This window comes from Asparagus officinalis, chromosome 5, assembly GCF_001876935.1.
Source record: "Asparagus officinalis chromosome 5, Aspof.V1, whole genome shotgun sequence".
In the NCBI taxonomy this organism is placed as follows: domain Eukaryota; kingdom Viridiplantae; phylum Streptophyta; class Magnoliopsida; order Asparagales; family Asparagaceae; genus Asparagus; species Asparagus officinalis.
In genome coordinates, this window is record NC_033798.1 from 81,661,708 (window position 1) to 81,682,367 (window position 20,660).

The following is a 20,660-nucleotide window of genomic DNA, read 5'->3' on the forward strand; positions in this document are numbered from 1 at the left end:
CCCAAACAAGATGTGGTGGTCGGCCTTCTTTTCTTCCCCTTGTAAGGCAAAAGGTGACCGAATTCAATATTCAACCCTTTTTATTTCTATAAACAGCGGTACCTTTTGTTTGGGTTGTGGATTGGATTGTGGATATATTTTGCTTTTGGTTGTTTGTTCAATAAAAAAGGTGAGAAAATGACTATTGGTTCTTGAGGAGGGGGATAAAGGCATCCACCTTCAAAAGGGTGATCATGACATTGGGGGGTGCGGAAGATGTGGATTCTACAAAAAGAAGGATAAACTAGAATCACATTGGAGCCTCTAGGTTCACATGGGAGCTCCATAGTCAGGTAAATCATTGGCGTGTTATGAGAAGCTACTGTGCACCCATGCAAAGAATGGTCCACTCTTTTTTTAAACACCGCATTTTGAACTTGGGTTCCTCTAAATTTTAACACATTTGATTTAATTATTGTACGCTTAAAATTAAAAATCATATCTACTCCTATATACTTAAAGAATGATCTAAATTTTAATACATTTAATTTAAAAATCATATATACCCCTCTATACTTGAAGGAGTATTCTCGTTTTAATACATTTAATTTGTTTTACTATTTATAATACAGTAAATTACTGTAGAATAAATAGTAGTTTTAAGTGTAGAGACTCGGATCTGATTTATTATTTATGCTACAATAAATAAATACTATAAAATAAACAGTAACTTCGATTGCGGACGGCTCAGTTCACTTCAGTATTTACTGTAGCATGAACAGTAATTCTTTTTATTTAGAAGAGTGGATTGCAAATGTTAGTTTCTCCGAATATGTACACACCGTTAAAAGTTCTAACATAAAGGAATATATGGACCCTTTCACTCCCCACTGCTGGTATCCCAAACCAAAATAATCTGCTGTTATCCCAATCCATAATATACTGTCACTGCCACCATTTTTACTACCATCACCATTGCCGCTCTGATGCTTGTCACCATTTTCATTATGCCATTTATCACTACTCCTGAGTATATATTTATAATTTCAGAGGGAAAAAGAAATCACACCTTTCCTATTAATTCATGAAAACACATCAATACAAGTTCACCAAAGGACTAGACTGCTATATTCTAACAGTTGGGAACTCGAAGTGTCAAACAAAGCAGTGTAATAAGAGTTTAATGCCTTGAAATTCACATTCCTCACAATCTAATTCCATCAAGGTGTCGCCAACCACATACAAGATGCAACCTGAATACTGATGCTTTATTCAATCTTACTTGTTAGAATATAAAAATATAATTTTTAACCATCATCACAACTTTGGAGTTTTGATGTAATGGTCAGGTACTTCGATATGATATCAAAGCAAACCAGGTTCAAATCTCACCGGTCACAAATTGAAAACGAACTTTCTAAAAATTGATACCGTTGTGTCACCTAGGTTTTGGCTCATATAAAGGGCGTGCAACATGTGGGGGCATGTTAAATATGACCATTAACCTTTACCACAACTTTGAAGTTTGATGTAATGATTAGGGGCTTTAACACTACTCATGGAATATAAGTTCCATTTATCAAATTCTAAGAGAATTCTTGGTCAATTGGCGTCTAGTTGTGTCAACGTAACATATATGCATGCGCGCGCAAACACACACAATTATGTTAGTACGTATACATAAACTGACATGTAGAACCCAGGATTACATGTCCTGTTATTTCATAGACCTGTCACGGTTTTGTGGATTAGTTGAACAAATACATCAGCCTTCCATTTCAAGGTTCTTATATTATATACAAATATATCTTCAAAGTACACTCCTACTTTTCTGCATATTCAAAGGTGAGCGTCTAGAGCCTTGAGTTACAGAACAAAGCTTCGGGTTATTAAAATAGTGATTGGAGATTGCATCATCTTTTATTATTTTTCTGGAATCATACGAAAGGTACAGCGTAGCATTTCACTTATACATTGTAACATTGAGAAAGATCACAAATTCTGATTGCTGTGGCAACTAAAGAGAATGAGGGGCAAAAACATGTTTTACTCTCAAGTAGAAACTAATTTACAGCTCAAGCTGGTAAAAGGTCCATGTCTCTAAAACTTCTGTACATACATGAATTAATGGTAAAATCAGCAGAGAGTGTACTCACAGTCAAGCAAGCGAGTGAGGATCTCTTGGCAGCTTGGCCGTTCATTGGGTTCTGCCCAACAATCTATGAAAGTAATGCAATAAGTAAGCCTGAATGCAATAACTTCAGAAGCAAATTTTTTATAGCCCCCAATTCTGCTAGAAAATAGAATTGTTTAATGCCATTACCCTGTAGCATGATGTAATTACAAGGGTGACCCTGAGGGTTGTGTATCTACACAGATAAACCTAAGATTACTTACTAAAATCAGACAAGTAACCCTGAGTAACTCCTAAACTTACTTTCGTTAGGGTTACCTATATAATCTCAATCAGTAATCTCTGGGTATTTCATGTAGACGCATAAACCCCAGGGTTACTTGTGCAACTATACCATACCCAACTGGGTAACGAAATATAAATAATCCTAGAAAATAATACCTGAGATCAGCTTGCCAAGGGGCCCTTCAGGGATCTCTAACCGTGATCCCTCATTAGCCACAGCATATACAACCTATGAACAGAAGGGAACAAAGGATCCTTTCAGTACATGTTTCTTATTTGAGGGTAAGTGATGGATGTTGTACAAAAAGCATAGAGAAATGACTTACTTGAACTGGTGGTACACCTTCCCATGGCCTATTTAGAGTGCAGAGCTCCCACATTATGACACCAAGACTGAAAATATCACATTTCTCAGTGAATGGCTCGTTGCGAATTAGTTCAGGTGCCATCCATTCAGGAGTGCCTGCTGAGGAGTTATCACTCAAGGGGTCATCCGTAATAACCCGTGAAAGTCCAAAATCACATATCTTAACAGTCCAGTGTTTATTTACAAGGCAGTTCGCACTTTTTAGATCGCGATGGACAATTTTCATCCGATGAATGCACATTAGACCCCTGGATCACAGAGAGAACGTTTAGATACTCATAAAATAAATCAACTTATATGCCATATGCTGCAAGAAGCATTAAAAGACCAAAGAGCTGTTGTCTGCGTATGAACATGATATATCTAAATTCAAAATTATCCCATAAAATCTCTGATGCAAAATCACATCCATTGCCTAGTACAGCAGGTTCACACAGTATAAGCACGTATGACAGAATAAAAGGAGGGGAAAAAACAATTTTACGATGTCATCTGATTATTTGTCTCTGGAACCTAAACAGAAACATTCATCGAAGGGGGGAAATATTGGAGCTCGAACTGAAAGTAATTTATGATATACTTCAGAAGATAATCCATTAGAATGATTGATCATGAACTTTCTGGTGTGAATCTTATGTGAAGAATGACAGGATTATCAATAACTAATCTCGTCTCCTCATAGTAAGATTTTTCTTTTGATGATCAACCTAAAGTTAAATGGAACTTTACCACATAATCTTTGGTGAAGAACGATCGTGAACCATCCATTTGATGAAATTAGAATTTACTAGGCTCTCAACTTTTTTGTAGGATTTGATTTTATTCTATGTAAGCTTCTTTTGTTAGTTAGGATTTCCTTAGGATTTGCTTTTGAGATCTCCTTCTAGTTTAGTTAAGATTTTATTTAATTGCATCTTTTTGTTATGTTAGGTTTAGAATTGATTATGATTTTAATTTGCTTCCTTAAATATTTAGATGCTTTTCTTTTCTAAAAATAAGGCGTAATTCTCCATGAGAATAGCACTGATTAATAAATATATTGAGTTATGAGAGTTCTGATTTACTTGTTTTTTGACACGTGAATTGCCCTTTCAGAGTGTGAAGCCCTTGGGTGTGTGAGGCCTAGTATCTATCAAAACCCTCTCTCCTTCCAATTATCCTTCTCGATCAATCCCTCCAAAAGAATCCACAACATCCAACTCAAGCAAAATAACCGAAAAACCCTAGAACTCTAAAATCAGAGTACCATGCACGGTTGAACAGTAAACCCCTGCACTACTCACACCTCATCGGCGACTGTCTATATTGAGGAGCACTCCTTCATGCTCACAACGTATCCCCGATGAGTTATCGCAATCATATCTAGTATTGGCAACCTCGAAACTCCTCTGATCGGCCTCCAATGAGTTACAATATCACCCCGCCAAGCTGTCACTGATTCCTCTCCTCTGATGAAGCTCCGCCAAGGCCTTACAACATCGCTTGAGGTTCAATTAGCTCCCCAACATATCTGAACGACTCTGGAAAGTAAACAAAGACTTAAAATCTACCCACTTCCCCTTTCAGATCTCGATCATATCATCAGATTCAGATAACCGCCAAAGTTCACAATACCAAGAACCTCGTAACTTCCAATCCGATGCGGATTGGCATCAAAGGTGACACATTCGAGAGCCTTTTACTTTCGGATAGGAGCCCCCGCCTTGGTCTGCATTAATCTTCATATAACTGTGCATTATTCTAGGATAATAAGTAGGAATTTGTAAAAATTATTAGTTGAACAAAATTATAGAGTAATACTGGAAAATTATCCAAAAATTTTGCCTCGGTGTTCTTCAGAATGAGGAAGATTGTTTTAGTTGTCAGGCAATCATAACCGATGGTGAAACTTTTCCTAAGGTATTTTATGAACACTCCTTCCGCAAACACTGAAAGACGGGGGAAATCTTTCTCAACAGTTCTCAAAAGTGTATGGCAACTAATGGATGAATGAGAAGGTAAGTGAAGGGGTAGAGGTTGGCATCTGATTGTTCATTACCAAGCTAAGATTAGCGAAATCATAAGATGTAATTGTTTACTCTATTGACATGCGCACATTAAGAGTTTGAATTCTTATGCACAACAGGATTTCTTATGCTTATAGATTGCACCCCGCAATTTGCATAAACAGCAATGAGTATACACTTCAAAAGGAAAAATGATAAATTTTGCTTCAATTTAGGTAAGTTGAATGAATACTCTAAGTTGATTAGAAGATATTGGTTGACCAAATGACCAGATATTGTTATCCATCATATTCTTCTCTCTCAAATATACTATGTGATTGTACATAACACAAAAGCTATTCATGAGAATAGATAGTGCTGAAAGCTTTTAAGATTTCATTCAATAACATAGTATGAAAAACTCCAATTGAAATTGAGTAGATCAATAGTTAAGCAAACCAGACGACCCTTCCATAATCCATGATAGAGACAAGAATATGTCAGCAAGTGAGTTATGGAATCCGACCAGCTTACATGCAGGTGCATTAAAGGCATCAGATAGATAAAAGAACTGATGTTTGAAATACAAATCCTACATGATTAATCAGGTTGCAGCTCCCACCAGTACCTTCACGTGTTTTTAAATTCTGAAGATGGGTATAATCACTTATAATGTAAATTTCACCAAAAGTCCACGTGTGAGGCAGTTGTTGAGAGGAGAAGGCAATTCTTGCCAAAAGCATAAGTTTGAGTTTTGGTGATTGAAACTCACATACACATTAAACTCATTTTGGCTCTTTGGGAAGTTGGAAACAACATACAACTGTTGGTAAGTTGTCGATGATATTTTGATTCAATAGAAAATTGTCGGTAAGTTGTCGATGATATTCTGATTCAATATATATAAGTATGACAGTTTTTCCAGATAGTACTTTACAGATAAAAGAATATGATGACCTTATCTCCACAGAAGGAAAAAAAACAGTTAAGATAACCAAAATCGTTTTCTTATATAGTCAAGGCTTAATGCGGAAAAGTCCAAAATTACTACTCTTAAAGTTCCTTCAATACACCAAAACTACAAAAGTCTGGTACAGTTTGAGGTTTATAATATTATACTCTAACATAACCTCTTACGTTGAGCGTCCTTCCCAGATGGACAGATACCTGGCTATTTTACAAAGTGGTACCTTTCTTTCAATCCGACTAAATGTGTGCCTGATGGGATCTGAATGTAAGTTCCTCCGACACCAACTTTCCCTTCCACTACACCAAACTCCATTTTTTTCAAAATCCATCTTAAATATGTGCCTCATGGTGAGGTGAGGCTTATAAGTTTATACTGTAACAAGTACATTATTTAAAATCATTGGCAGCAAAGTCTGATGGGCAAAACCCGAAACAATTGCCCGATGTTTAATAAAGGGCATAAACACCCTATGAATACTTTTGCCCGGACGGAAACCTACAAATATTAGATTCTTTCACCAGTAAGTTGCTATTTGATAACTGAAATTGCCTATAGAGCCACTAAAGGCTGCTATATCACGTTATCGCAACTCTGAGCCTGTGTTTGATTCATATTGTTCCTTATGAGATAAATGCAATTCCTTGTACCAGAATTTGTCATCCCCCCATTCCAATAAAAGTTCTTTTATATAGCATAGAGGAATTTGCAGGTTCAATTTCTCAATGCAAAAATCATAGTCTCCACGCTCATTTAGTAGTTGCTACTCTTAGGTTTTATATTAAATCAACTCTTGTCCATAATTACCAGTTTGTAATAGAAAGCTTCAGGTCAACACCTGGTAGAAGTTTGAACCATGTATGCCGCTTGACCTAGTAAAATTACTTCCACGTGCCAGCACATAGATCAGACATAATATGCCAAGCATATGGAGAATACATATAATCGGGCTTTTAATGCGAGAAAATCACTACATGCCCATAATGAATGCAAATATAGGAATAAATTCTGCTAAGTAATTGTATTATAATTATCTCTATCAAAAGTAAGTAGACTATAATAACAATAGCTCTCTAGTCTGGTGGTCCAAATTTAGAAACGTCACCACCAATAGAAAAAAAGAAAATGAGGAACGAGCAAGAAAAAGGTGGAAGGTAAATATGAATATGTAGAGGAAAAGGTATAAATGTAATGATATTTACCTGCAGATATCACGTAGCATTTTCAATCTTCTCCGCCAACTGAGCTTCTTTTTCTGCCCGCTCATATGTATCAGATAATATAAAGAGCCCATTTCCATGTACTCAGTCACCATTGACAAGTGAGGAGGTGTAATGCATGCGCCGAGGAATAAGATAACTGCACCAAACAGTTAACATTTAATTATGTTCATACCTAGAGAAAAGATAATGACGTGGCAAAGAACTTCATTGAATCAATAAGACACTAAAAAAGTCAGATAGATGAACTTAGGTTTAAGTTGGATGAAGACGAATACCATTTGGATGTCGAAGGCGGCTGAAAAGTTATTTAAAAAAAAATCAGCAGAAGGATGTAAAGAAAGAAATACAAAATAATGTTTCTAATGGTAATAAGTAATACCTCAGTATGTATATTTCATTGCAGAAGTCTTCAATGTTCTCAGTGGTTAAATCCTGTTCAAGAAAAACTTTGATCGCAACATCCGTACCATTCCATATGCCTCGGAAAACCTCCCCGAAAAAACCTGAAGATGAGAAACAATCACTACTCTAACTTACTAACAAACATAAAAATGTCCTCAATAAGTGAGTTAAGATAACCAAATGAATGAGACCTCCCACTCTTGAAAACCCATAAATGAATAAATAAATAAATAAGCACAGACTAAGTTAGAAGGTAAAAACCCTTGACTTGACTCCTTGTAGGGGGTCGAGAAAAATGCTTATAATCTTTTACTCCAAGATATCCATCCAGGTGTCTGCATGGATGCTTCTCCCATAATCTTTTATGTGTTTCAACTTTGTTATTTAAGTATACTTATCACTGCAAATCTTGTTAATTAACAAAATAACCAGAAAATTGTAGGGCCACCTCAGTGCATCTAAGAAATAATGGATCTCTAAATGGAAACCCAGCATGCTCATATTGATCACCACAAGTTTCCCAAGGGAATTATAAAGTACTTCTAGAAGTCCCTAACAATTACACCAAAACTCCAAAGTTGTGGTGATGGTTATTTTTTTATATTTAACATGCCCCTGCAGGTTGAGCATCCTTTTTATGGGTTGAAACTTGGGCTCACACATCGGTGTCAATTTTTAGAAAATCCACTTTAAATTCGTGGCGTGAAATTCCCTAACCATTGCACCAAAACTCCGAAGTTGTGGTAAGAGTTGAGGGTTATTATTTTATATTCTGATAGTACTATCCACTATTGGCTTGACAACCGTTTTAAAAATATCATTTATTATATTCGTTTTCTCAATACCATATTTGAAAGGGCTCTTAGTTCATGGTGCAATGGGTCCTTTAGGATCGAATAATATGGCAACTAGGTCACTTCAACAAAACTTTTAAGGCCTCATATCATTATGCATGGAAATAAGTCCATGTAAAGGTAACGTTTTAATATAAATGCCTCATATCATGGTAAATACTTTTAGGGGGGCATAGTCACCTAGAACTTAAAATTGGAAATGGGATAATCTGTGGGATAAATTTTTAAGGTGTTAGTCACATAGAACTAAAACTAGAACAAATTTTTACAGTGTTAGTCAAGTAGAACTCTAACAAAACTAGAATTAGGATAATGGTACAAAATTATCCCACCTTTTTCATTTTTCTATATAAAAATGAGAGTTCTAGTCTCTCAAATTATTCCAAGTTTTAGCTTGAAACTAAGTAGTAAAAAACTAGAACTCGAATTGATTTTGTTATTTTTTATTTTTTATTTTTTCTTTACTTCTTTCCTATTATGGTTATCACCATCATTAGACCATCATTATAATAATAATTGTTTCCTATTATGGTTATCACCATCATTAGACCATCATTATAATAATAATTGTCAATATCTTATAGTCTAACAAAAAGTTATTTAATAGTAAATCATTAGACCATCATTATAATAATAATTGTCAATATCTTATAGTCTAACAAAAAGTTATTTAATAGTAAAAAACATTCTTGTAAGTAATTATCAATTAATAATAGTAAGTTCAAAATACATAAATAGTATTTATATCTTCAAAATGCATAAATATATATTTCATGATTATAAAAATTTATTTCATGTTATTTTATCAAAATATCCCGCTTCACAAAATTGTTCCTATTTACCCCACTAAAATATCCTACTAGCGAAAAATTATTCCACTTTAACAATTATCCCATTTTGCATGAAAATGTCTCAATTGACTAACACCCCCTTAAGGTGACAATGTTTAGATAATAAATTTGCCATTAAACTAATATTATCAATTAATTAATTAAATTTATGCAGAATGACCATTAGTCATTAACAGGTTTTGGTATTTGTCTCACATCGGAAACTAGGCTGCCCAGTTCACCAGGATGGCCTAAAAATATGACACAGCCATGACATGTGAAAGTCATCAAAAGTTTTAAACCTTTTTCTGAAAGAGAGCTATTCTCATGTTGATGGACTCCTAAACCTAACAAAGGTTCCATGCTTCTCCTGACCAGGGATTAGCCTTCAACTCCTAAACCTAACTAAGGTCCCACGCTTCTCCTGACCAGGGATTAGGCTGAAGGCTGGTGCACTTGCAGAGCATACTCACAGGGAAAAGCTTCAGATCAAATCACACATAAGTGATGTTCTTTAATTATTTTTTTATGATTTTGTTAACACATACATGATTCCGCCTTTGTGTGCAAGCATGTGCTGACTAAATTTGTAAGTCATATTATCAATATATAACTAAACAAACTAGAGACGTAAGTAGGTTGCAGGCGTGCTATGTGATGAGTACTAGTAAAAAAATAAAACAAACTAACCACCTACATGACATAGGTAGTGAGAATGAAATGAAAGAAAGAAACTCGGAGAAACTTATGTTCCATTCTTCAAAAGGTAACAAGGGCTTGTTTAGGAATGCAGAAGACTGCAACACTTTGTTCCATGTTGACATCATATCTTCTTGAAGAAAATCAGAAGCTCCACTTCTCTCAGAAGTCTGACCCCTATCATGGGGTGATGAAGGCAATGATATTGCCTTCTGAGTTGAATTTGTTAGCTTTCTGCTAAATGTACCAGATATACATCCAGCCACATCATCCTGAAACCATTTAGATATAACTTACACATTAATAGATTGGAACTAATTAAAAGTTTCAAGCATACTTAAATGCCAAAAAATGCAACATCTTGATCAAAAAATTTCACTTTGCAGACATCTGAATAGAAAAGGAAAGCAAATGCAAAAGGCCATTAGATAAACTCATAAACAGAAGTTGCTTGATATTTATTCACAATAGTAAATTAGTTGCTTGGTTACTTGGGAACATCAGCTGATGCATTAATATGAGAGGATGTCATTGGCCATGTACTTTGCGATATGTAGATGTGTCCATTGAAATAGGAATGGTGTTTCAGAGGCTTGGAAATTTCCTACAAAGAATTTGAAATAAGCGGAGCTTAATGGCACAACGAAGTATCATCATGAAATACTAAATGTCTGGGAACATGTACTGAGGTATCTTCTTAGAACCCTAAAACTTATCTGATTTTAAATACCAAACAAAAATTTTAGTGAAAATCACCAAGATGAGGGAAGTAACAGTGAAAGATCACACAAGCCAATTCATGGCTGACTCGTCTACCCCAAATGTGAAGTCCAGTACAGTACAAGCTGAAGCAATGGAAGTTAAACAAGATTAAATTTTTCTGATTTATCAGACTTTGCCCAAGGTAAAACTCTTAGCAAGGAAACATAAAGTGGCAACCATGGAAGCAACATACAACCACAAGGAATTTAATTTCCAGTGTATTTCTCAAATCAACAATAATTAAACGTTTTGAGAATATTAATATCAAAATTATGCTAAGCAAAACTGCAAGGGAGATTGCTTCCTATCAAATAGATGTAACTTATAAACAAAATCCGCCCAATCCAGCAGGTAACAGAAATACTGCAACAACAACAACGTCTTTATCCAAAATTTATGTTGACTATCTTTATGACTATTATCATATAGATCCAATTGTAATTTATGCTAAAAGTTGGCTACCTAATGCAACCCTCCTCCTTTATCCTAGCGTGGGACATGTAGTACCGGTAGTATAAATAAAGCGGGACCATCTGGCGGAGTTACAGCAGGTAATGGAAATGAAGTAGATAATTCACTTTCCAATTAAGGACTACAAATCACCTGTAAATTATATCATTTACAATAAATAGCAACCACAACAAAGCCTTTATCCTAAATTTTTGGGACTAGCTATGTGTATCATATTCTTCCATTTTGTTTTATTAAGTGATCTCCTCCGACCTCTATTAAGTTAACAATTACCATATCCTTCTTAATTGCTTCCGACCAAGCTACTAGGCCTACTTTCACTCTTCCTAGCCCAATTAACCATATTCTTATCCTTTGCTTAACAGGTGCATTTAGTGGCTATTCTAATCCCCCTTTTTGTTCCGTATTTTGCTGCTAGTAGTCAGGTTACGCATAGAGCCTTCCTTTTTAGTAATAAGATATTCAGAATCATTTTTTAACAAGAAATTAGATTTTTAAAGATTACATATTTAATCAGTGTTCTGGGGAAAAGGGCAATGGGATATGAGAAACGCAAATCCTAATCGACAATCACTATATATACTTTAGAAAATTTTATCAAAGATTTGGTGTTCTTGGATATATCCAATAAATCACGAGTCAAAAAAACTACAATATTGTCAATTTTTTTATTATGAAAATTATGCATTCATAGGCAGGAGAATTTCAACACATGATGTATAAGATAATCACAAATCAAGACTAAGCTTAAACTGTAAACTTCTTTAAGCAGGATTTGGTTAACTAAAGACAGCATGCATATCTAACATTAGTTACATTACTCATAAACATGCACACATATACATGTGCAAATTGATGTACTGAGTGCATGATACATTAATATGATTAGTTTCCATTATCATAACTGTCGATTCTGATGACTTAAATAAGAAGTTGACATAAGAAACATACATGTTTTGCTGGATCACTTGAGTTCTTCTCATTTGGAGAATATGAACTAGGACTTTCATCACCATGATCACTTAAGAGACGATTTTTCTTCAATGTTTCATTCATAGCTCGGACAGCCCTGAGAACATCAATATGACAAATTTTAAGTAATAGCAAAATTAAGTTAATCCATTTTTAACATGGAATTCTTTAAAACATAGATATTATTTCAAGGACAGTTTTTATAAATAGACCCATTTACAAACTTATTTTCAAAAAACGACCTATTTTAAAAATAATTGTCATTTTCGACTCAGTTTCAGCTAGTTGGCTGAAACTGAATCGAAAATGGCGAAAAAACATCAAAAACTTCACGGGATTTCAAATCTCATGTAGTTTAAGCCCTCCATTAGTGTGTTGATTAAGGAAGCCAAAGCTTCACGGGATTTCTAGTCCCGTGAATCGCTCTCTGGAATTTAGCCTGCAACTCCACGTGGAGTTAGGGCAGTGCCTATATAAGGCCCACGCGATTTCTTATCGCGTTTACCCGATAATTGTAGCCCTCCCTCTCTTGGCTCCTTCAAATCCTCAACCTTTTATACCGCCGCCCCCCGCTGCCACTGTTGTCGTCGCCGCCGCATTGATCACCAGCGATCGTCGATCCCGCCGCCGTCACCACCGGAGTTCACCGGAAATTAGGACATTGATAAATTTTAGGTAAAATCTTTTTAAAAAATTCTCCTAATTTTTTACATATTCTCACTATTTCATGCTAATAAATTGTTTAAATTTAGATTGTGAAATAAATTTTAAAATATTTATGAATTTTGGTGAAGAAAAATTAAAGATATTTGTGTATGAAGTTAAGAGGGAAAATTATCGACAATTGTAAAAGTTAGTGTATTATAAATGTTTGACATTTGGTTAAAATTATGGATGTCTAAAATCGATATTAGAGGATTTAATGGTAAGTAATATTTTTTGTGTTTTTTGTACTGTTGATTTGGTTTTTTTTACTCTTCAGAGGTAACGATGAACGATCGAATCGTAATTCTTTGTTCATATGATGGAAAGATAAACTATCTCAAGAATAATATGCCCGTTTATGAAGGAGGTGTGACGAAGTCGTTGTTTATATCAAAATCATGTACTTTCGATGAATTGGTTAATAACTTACACAAACTTACATTAACCAATCCATGTGAGTATCACATCAATGTTATTTGTAATTATCCTGTTACGGGAAACAGAACAAGCGACATTCAAATCTCAAGTGACTACGATATGAGTCTTATTGGAATATTGCATGACGAGAAGCGTTCAGTGAAATTATTTATTGAAAAGCATCATAAAAATTTGGACAAATCGGTGAATTACGATGGAGTATACTCTCGCATGTTGGAGGACCTTGAAGTTGACTCCGCCAGCTTTTTATCTCCGCAACATGATATAGGATGGACACAGTCACAATACTTGAACGGTCCTTCGCTTGTGGGCACTTCAAATGCCTTCAATGATAGCGCTCCCCATCAAGATATAATGTCTTTCACAGGAATGACGATAGAATATGATAATGCAAGTGTCGAACCCGAGGAGGATGAAGAGGATGGCATACAAATCAATAGCATGACGTGTTTGATATATCGTGATAAAGGGGACAACTAATATATTGACATATGTTACTCTAACAATGAGTATGTCGTGTTAGAGAACCCGCCGCCCGATGAACTTCATAAAGAAGAATGGGTTGATAACTCCATAATGAAAAGTATTCCTATCGGTACTAATGTAATTAATGATGCACAAGGCGATGACTTCTCATTCATAAATGACGATCTATTTGAAAGCTATGAGAAATTGATTCATGCGTTTCGTTTGTGGGCCATCCAAAAAATACAAGTTTAGACAGACAAAAAACAATGCAACAAGCTATAATGTAGTTTGTTTCACCGTAAAAATAGGGATGAAGAAGATAGTGATGGGCACCACGACAGCAATGTAAAATATCATTGGAAGTTTAATTCACGTTTGGGTGTAAGAGTAGGCGAGCAATTTAAAATAACATACTACAACAGCCTTCACACATGTAACAATCCTCGATTAGAGATGAATCATAAACACGCATCCGTCTCTTTTATATATCGATGGATTATGTCTAAACTAAAGAAGGATTTTGATCTAAGACCAAAGGATATTCGTCTTTTAGTGCATAGAGTGACCACCTTGGATGTATCATACAATAAGTATTGGAATGTTCGGAGGAAGGCGATGATAAAAATATTCGAAGATTGGGACAAATCTTATGAGATCTTACCATATTATCTTGAAGCACTCAAAAAAGAAAATCTGGGGACAGTGTACTAAGTATCATCAAGAGATTGGCGCTTCGACTACGTCTTGTACGGTATACTACCTGAAGACGTTAAAAAACGAGATTTTGTTCGTAGACGCCCACCGAGATTCTACTACGATACAACAATAAAGGCATTGTATTGAAGATCGTACGACGACACGTTGCTTCGATGTCTCTCAACGACAGAAGCACAGGAAGCCCTACGGGAGGCCCACGACGGTACCTGCGAAGCTCTGTTGATGGCAAGGATAGTCGGTTCACAAGTGTATTTTGGACATTTGGGCCCTGTATCGAGGAATTCAGATATTATCGTCCTCTTCTTAGCATTAACGGCACTCACTTGTACGGTAAATACAAAGACGTTTTGCTTATTATAACCGGAGTAGACGCAAATATCGGTTTATTTCCTTTGGCCCTTGCAATGGTTGATGTTGAAAATATGAAAAATTTGGCATTATTTTTTACATGCATTAGATATCATATCCCTAGTGTGCGAATGTGGTTGATTACATTAATATCTGATAGGATGAAAGGAATTCCAATAGCACTCCAATGATATTTTCCGTCGCCACATCAACATCGCTATTGTTTGCGACATATTAGGGATAACTTCAAGAGGTAGCATGGACAAATGCAGCTTCAAGATCTTCTTTGACAAGCTGGATGCGCGACGGAAAAATTAGTTTATGAGCAACTATGCGAGAGGATTTAAGTTTATTTCACGAGCTGCACATGATTGAATCGAGACTAGTTGGTGCCCGAACAATGTTGATGTAGGCAATAAAAATTGCCTTTAATCCTTATCAGAGAAGTTCAGAACAAAACTGCTAAAACCTCGCCCGAAATAGCAGAAAAAGGGGAAAACACAGATATCTCCCAAACCGTAAGGAATTTGGCGAAACGGAGGAAGCGAACCGAAGCCTTCGGCTTGGTTCGGATGGCCCCATCTCGTCGAGATAGGCGATTTTCATATATAATTCGTCCAATTCCGACTTACGGTTTGAAAGTTACGGCCTATTCTTCGATCCATGCTCAGGAGCTCGCCTGCAGCTCGAATTTCGCCTGCACGATCAAGACCCAAGTCTGCCTGCGCACCTGAGCTCGCCTGCAAACCCAGTTCGCCTGCTAGCTCGCCTGCAGACCCAAGTCTGCCTGCGCACCTGAGCTCGCCTGCAGACTCAGTTCGCCTGCAAGCTCGCCTGCAGACCCAAGTCTGCCTGCAGTCCTAAGCTCGCCTGCAGACCCAAGTTGCAGACTCGCCAGCTCACTGTCAACTGCCCACTTGGAGTATGGGAACGGTTACATCAGTGGTCAAATCCCACAAATCAAGGGAGAGGGCACAATACCCCAGGCCCGTCAGATGGTCGTCCACCGTACGAATGAGCGGACAGGCGCCGAAACAGCCTGCACCCTCATAAATGCGGCTCACCTCAGTTGTCCAGGCGAAGGGACGAGAGCCGCCGACGCTCGATGGTTGGTCAGATCCACGCAAGCATCTGACAGCCGTTGTCACGCATACGAGGAGGGGCTTTCCCACTCCTACGTAGCGCGATGCAGAGCACAGCTCTTCGAATGACCACTGACGGTACGAATGAACAGCAGGACGTCTCTGAACGACGTGTGGTCACATCCCATAATTCAAGGAGCAGTCAAGCTGTCTCCCTCACGTGGTCAAATCCCATGAATCAAGGGATGGCCCATGTTATCCCTTGCCTATTAAAACCCATCTTCAGCCAGCGTGAAGGGGGGATTGGTTGTTGCATATTTTGCGGGCTAATCTCCCAAAGGTTGAAGCTGGACCTTTGCCGAAGGCTCCCTCGTTTGAGAACAGAGGCTCCGGCAGCAACTTCGATCGGATCGTCCAAGGGAAGCAGACTCGGCACGAGCACCGAGCGAGGCGTCCTATCGCCACCGAGGAACCCACGTTAAACAAAGAGGACCTTCCCTCCGCTTCTGTTGTAAACATTTGATTTATTAGTTTGTAATAAGCCTTCTTATTAATACAAACGAAGCTCCCTATTTTCGGGAGATCAAAATTTACACATACAGAAGATGACGACCACAGTGGGAGAATCCGTTCATTCAGATGAATTGGTGGTGGCGCAGTTTGACGAAGTTGCTGCAGGGACTACGGTTGAGTCCCTTGTGATCAAATTCGAGGGGTACTTACAATCGTCCTCTTCTGGCGGCAGTACATCTCGCGATGGCTGCAGAGTCGTGCGGGTGGCCCTGCCAGAATGCGGGTCTAGGAGCTGCTGGGTGGGTCGATGAACGATCCTCGCAGACTCCTGTGCAAAAGGAATCAACCATTCGTGTCGACGCAGACTACGCCTCCGCCGTCGACATGAACGCTCCTCGTTCAAAAAGATCCAAACAGCGGCGACGAAAAGCTCTTGCTCGTCTCGAGGCACAATCCCTCATCCCCCACGACAGCCTGAATTATTATTCAGGCTTGATAGGAATCAACCTCTTGAGCCAGGTTCCCATTTTTGGCGAACCGCTCAAATCAGGCGAGCCTAGCAGTTTAGGCGAGCCCATCTCTTTGAGCCAGATTCCCGATTTTGGCAAACCGCTCAAATCGGGCAAGCCTAGCAGTTTAGGCGAGCCCAACCTCTTGAGCCAGGTTTCCATTTTTGGCGAACCGCTCAAATCGGGCGCGACCGCACCTACCAGTTTAGGCGAGCCCCACTCTGTGAGCAAGGTGCTCAATTTGGCGGAACCAAGGGTACCCGGCGAACTCTGCAGTTCAAGAGGGCTTCGTCAAACAAGCGGACCTCACCAATCTCGGCTGGCGGCCCAAGTTCGCCAGAAAAGCGAAGCAACATCTCGCCAGACAGGCGCAGGCACACTGTACCAATCTCGCCTGACAGGCGAACCTCGCCAGCCTGAACCTCGCCAACACGCTCACGCTCAAATGGGGGTAGCCACCCCGTTTGCCGGCACGCGGTCTGACGTCCGTCTCTGACAACGACGACGACGATTGCTCGGCAACGGCAACGTCGCAGACTTCAAGCTCAATTCGAGGCAGGCACGTGAGTGTGCACATGACTGACATCCCTGAGGAGATGTCTAGGAGGCTCGACGAGCAACAAGCAACCATCGACTCCCTAAAGGAGATGTTGGAGCAGCTCCTGAGCGAGAAGAAGAGGAAGAGAGAGAGGGACTTCGCGGGCTTCGCATAAATCCTTGAAGCACAAAGAGCGGGTGCCTACTCCTCCTCACTCCTCATCCGAGTCATCTAGAGGAGCGTCATCTTCGGGCCATAACCAAGAGACAAGAGGTTGACGATCTCCAAAGTCAACTCGATGCCTTGAAGCTCCAGAAGCATGTGAACAAGCTGGGGGTTGTCAGACCGTATCCAATTGAATGGGATGCGGTCTCCTACCCAGCAAAGTTCGAACCGCTGGACCTCCTACAGTTCAATGGCAAGGGTTCTCCTACCCAGCCACACTACTACTTCCAGGCGCAAACTGGACACATAGTGGAAAACGATCCCATTATGACTCGACTGTTCATTGGTACCCTCAAGGGGGTCGCTTTTGAATGGTTTCGCAGATTGGAGCCTGGGTCCATTATGACTCGACTGTTCATGGGTACCCACAAGGATATACATTACTCTCTCTCTCTCTCTCTCTCTCTCTCTCTCTTATATATATATATATATATATATATATTATATATATATATATATATATTATATATATATATATTATATATATATATATACATCATACATACATATATGTGTGTGTGTGTGGTGTGGTGTGTGTGTGTAATATATATATATATATATATTTATATATATATATATATATAAACAAATATAGAGAATAACCTAGTCAAAGCCAAATAAAAACTTAATAAAGGTCTGCATATGTCACTTTAAGCTGATAATCGCATGGAATAGTAATACAATATAACAAGAACAACACAAAATGTTTATCCCAGAGTTCATGTCAGATACAATAACCTTTCTCCATTCAGGTTCAATTGCATCCTTTCAAAATTAGCAATCAACTTGTTAAGTCCATACACGTGATTATTTATGACTATTGAATATTTTCTTTCATCAGGAAGTATGGGACCTATTAATTATCTATTTTTTAATACCATTACGAGAAAACAATATCCACATATAAGAATGCATATTCATAATGATCATACGTCTTAATATGTCTTAAATTAAGTCCCTTTGACCATTACACCAAAACTCCAAAGTTATGGTGATGGTCAAGGATTATAGTTTTATATTAATTCTAACATGCCCCCACAGGTTGAAAGCTCTTTTTTATGGGCTGAAACCTAGACTCACGTAGCGACGTAGCGATGTCAATCTTTAGAAAATCTGCTTTAAATATGTGACCGGTGAGATTTGAACCTGAGTTGCTCTGATACCATCTTAAATTAAGTCCCTCTGACCATTATACCAAAACTCTAAAGTTATGGTGAGGATCGAGGATTACAGTTTTATATTATTCTAACAATATGCATGATAGAATATACCAAAATTATATCAACAAATAAGTAATCTAGAAATACATGTGCATTTTCTATTAACAAGGACAGGGGAAACAAACTTAAAAGTAATTCTGATAAAAAAGGGACCTTTGGAGAAAATCAGTTCAAGGAGTCGATAGGAGAAATGAGTGAATTCAAGTTTACAAAATTTAAGAAGAAATTGAGACAGCAAGAGTCGCTATAGAGGGTGGAAAATACAAGTTAATTTCACATAACCCCCTGAACTATAGGGGCTGTCGCACGTAAACCTTCTAAACTTTATTTATCTCACTTAAAATCCCCCAAACTTTGGGGTGCCTCACAATACCCCTGAATTTTAACCTTATCTCACCTGATCCCCCCCCCCTGCATGTATTTGCTAATAACTAAAATGTCGTTGACAAAAAAAATTTAAAACTGTCACTTGTCATTTATAGGCGACATACCCTCTCTCCAAAAGTTTAGATTTTTTTCTCTTGAGAAAAATTTAGTTATTCGCAAACTACATGTATGAGGTTCCAGTGAGAAAAGTTCAAAGTTTAGGGGGGATTTTGTGAGACACCCCAAAGATCTAGGGGGCTATGTGATATAAACAAAGTTCAAGGGGGTTATGTGCAACACCCCCTGCAGTTAAAGGAGGTTTATGTGAAATTAACCTGAAAACACTGTAGACCTTACCATAGAGTAGCTAAAACAAAAATGAAAAAGATTAAAAAAATCAACCTGACAATATCATCACCAATTTCAGGCGTGATGCTAATGCTTCTTCTTCGTATCCGTCGAACATCAGATGTTGATCCTCCATCAGACCTGCAAAAGAATGTAACACCTAAATTATTACATGCAAGAATATATTTATTTAGAATTAAATCAGAAAGTTTAGTGATATAAATTAATAGATCATTTATATAAATGAATAAAGAAACAACACGGTCCTGGGAAACATAAATGGAACGTGTATCGCTAATTCATTAGAAAATACTTGGATTTAGATGTCTTCTTAATATTTAGACGTGTGCCATTCATCTGTTTGTATGTACCATACTAATACGTCGACAAGGACTATTATACAAGCAAATAAGCCATTACAGTGAAAATGTATCATGAACATCCAATACTCACAAGTGGTTTACAACATTTGCAAGTACTTTACCATCTACAACCTAAACATCATATCAAGTGGCTAAAAACATGATTTTAATAATTCATTGAAACATCTTGTTTATGTTAATTTTCATTCAGATACTAAACAAACAAGATGCACTCACTTACTACTGTCCGCAAAGGATATGCACAATAAGTCCGAGTATATAACAGTTCCAATTAACACAAGGTTTAGTGGTAGCTAGCATAAGAAAAGAACCTGAAAAACTCCATAATCAAACACAATCAAGGGCTACAGAATGGGTGCCTCTATAAAGTTGTAACCATGATAACACCAGTTGTCACACTCCAACAATTTCTCAGACACTCGTCTGACATTTGACTTGACACTTACTCATACATGCAGGAAATACCTAATCAATATTTTAATTTTGGACACTTGGAGGATGCCTTTCGGACATAGCTTAAACTTCCTGTAAATTTAGGGTGAGAGGATGCTGAGAGTTCACATTGGAGAGTCTGCTGTGGATACTGCATAATGGGCTGGGTTGTGGCGCACGTGCAAGGTCTATACTGAACTGGGTGTTGCTGAACAGTGCATAATGGGCTAAATCCTGCACATAATTGGTTGAATCCTGAGTTGGAGCACACTGAAAGCTCCATGGACGGAATCAATTCAGCACTTAATTGAGAGTTTTCATTGACCAAATGGGTATGCGATTGAGGAGTGACACTTCCGGCTGAGATTCTACTTTATTTGGTGTTTTCTCTTTTGCCCTGTAATTTTGTACTGCCAGGAGAACTTTTATGCACAAGTG

General features: G+C 37.7%; 1 pseudogene; it reads right to left on the bottom strand.

Moving 5' to 3' along the window:
- The window catches only part of LOC109839879, a 27,937-nt pseudogene continuing 9,142 nt past the window's right edge, over window positions 1,866-20,660 (bottom strand).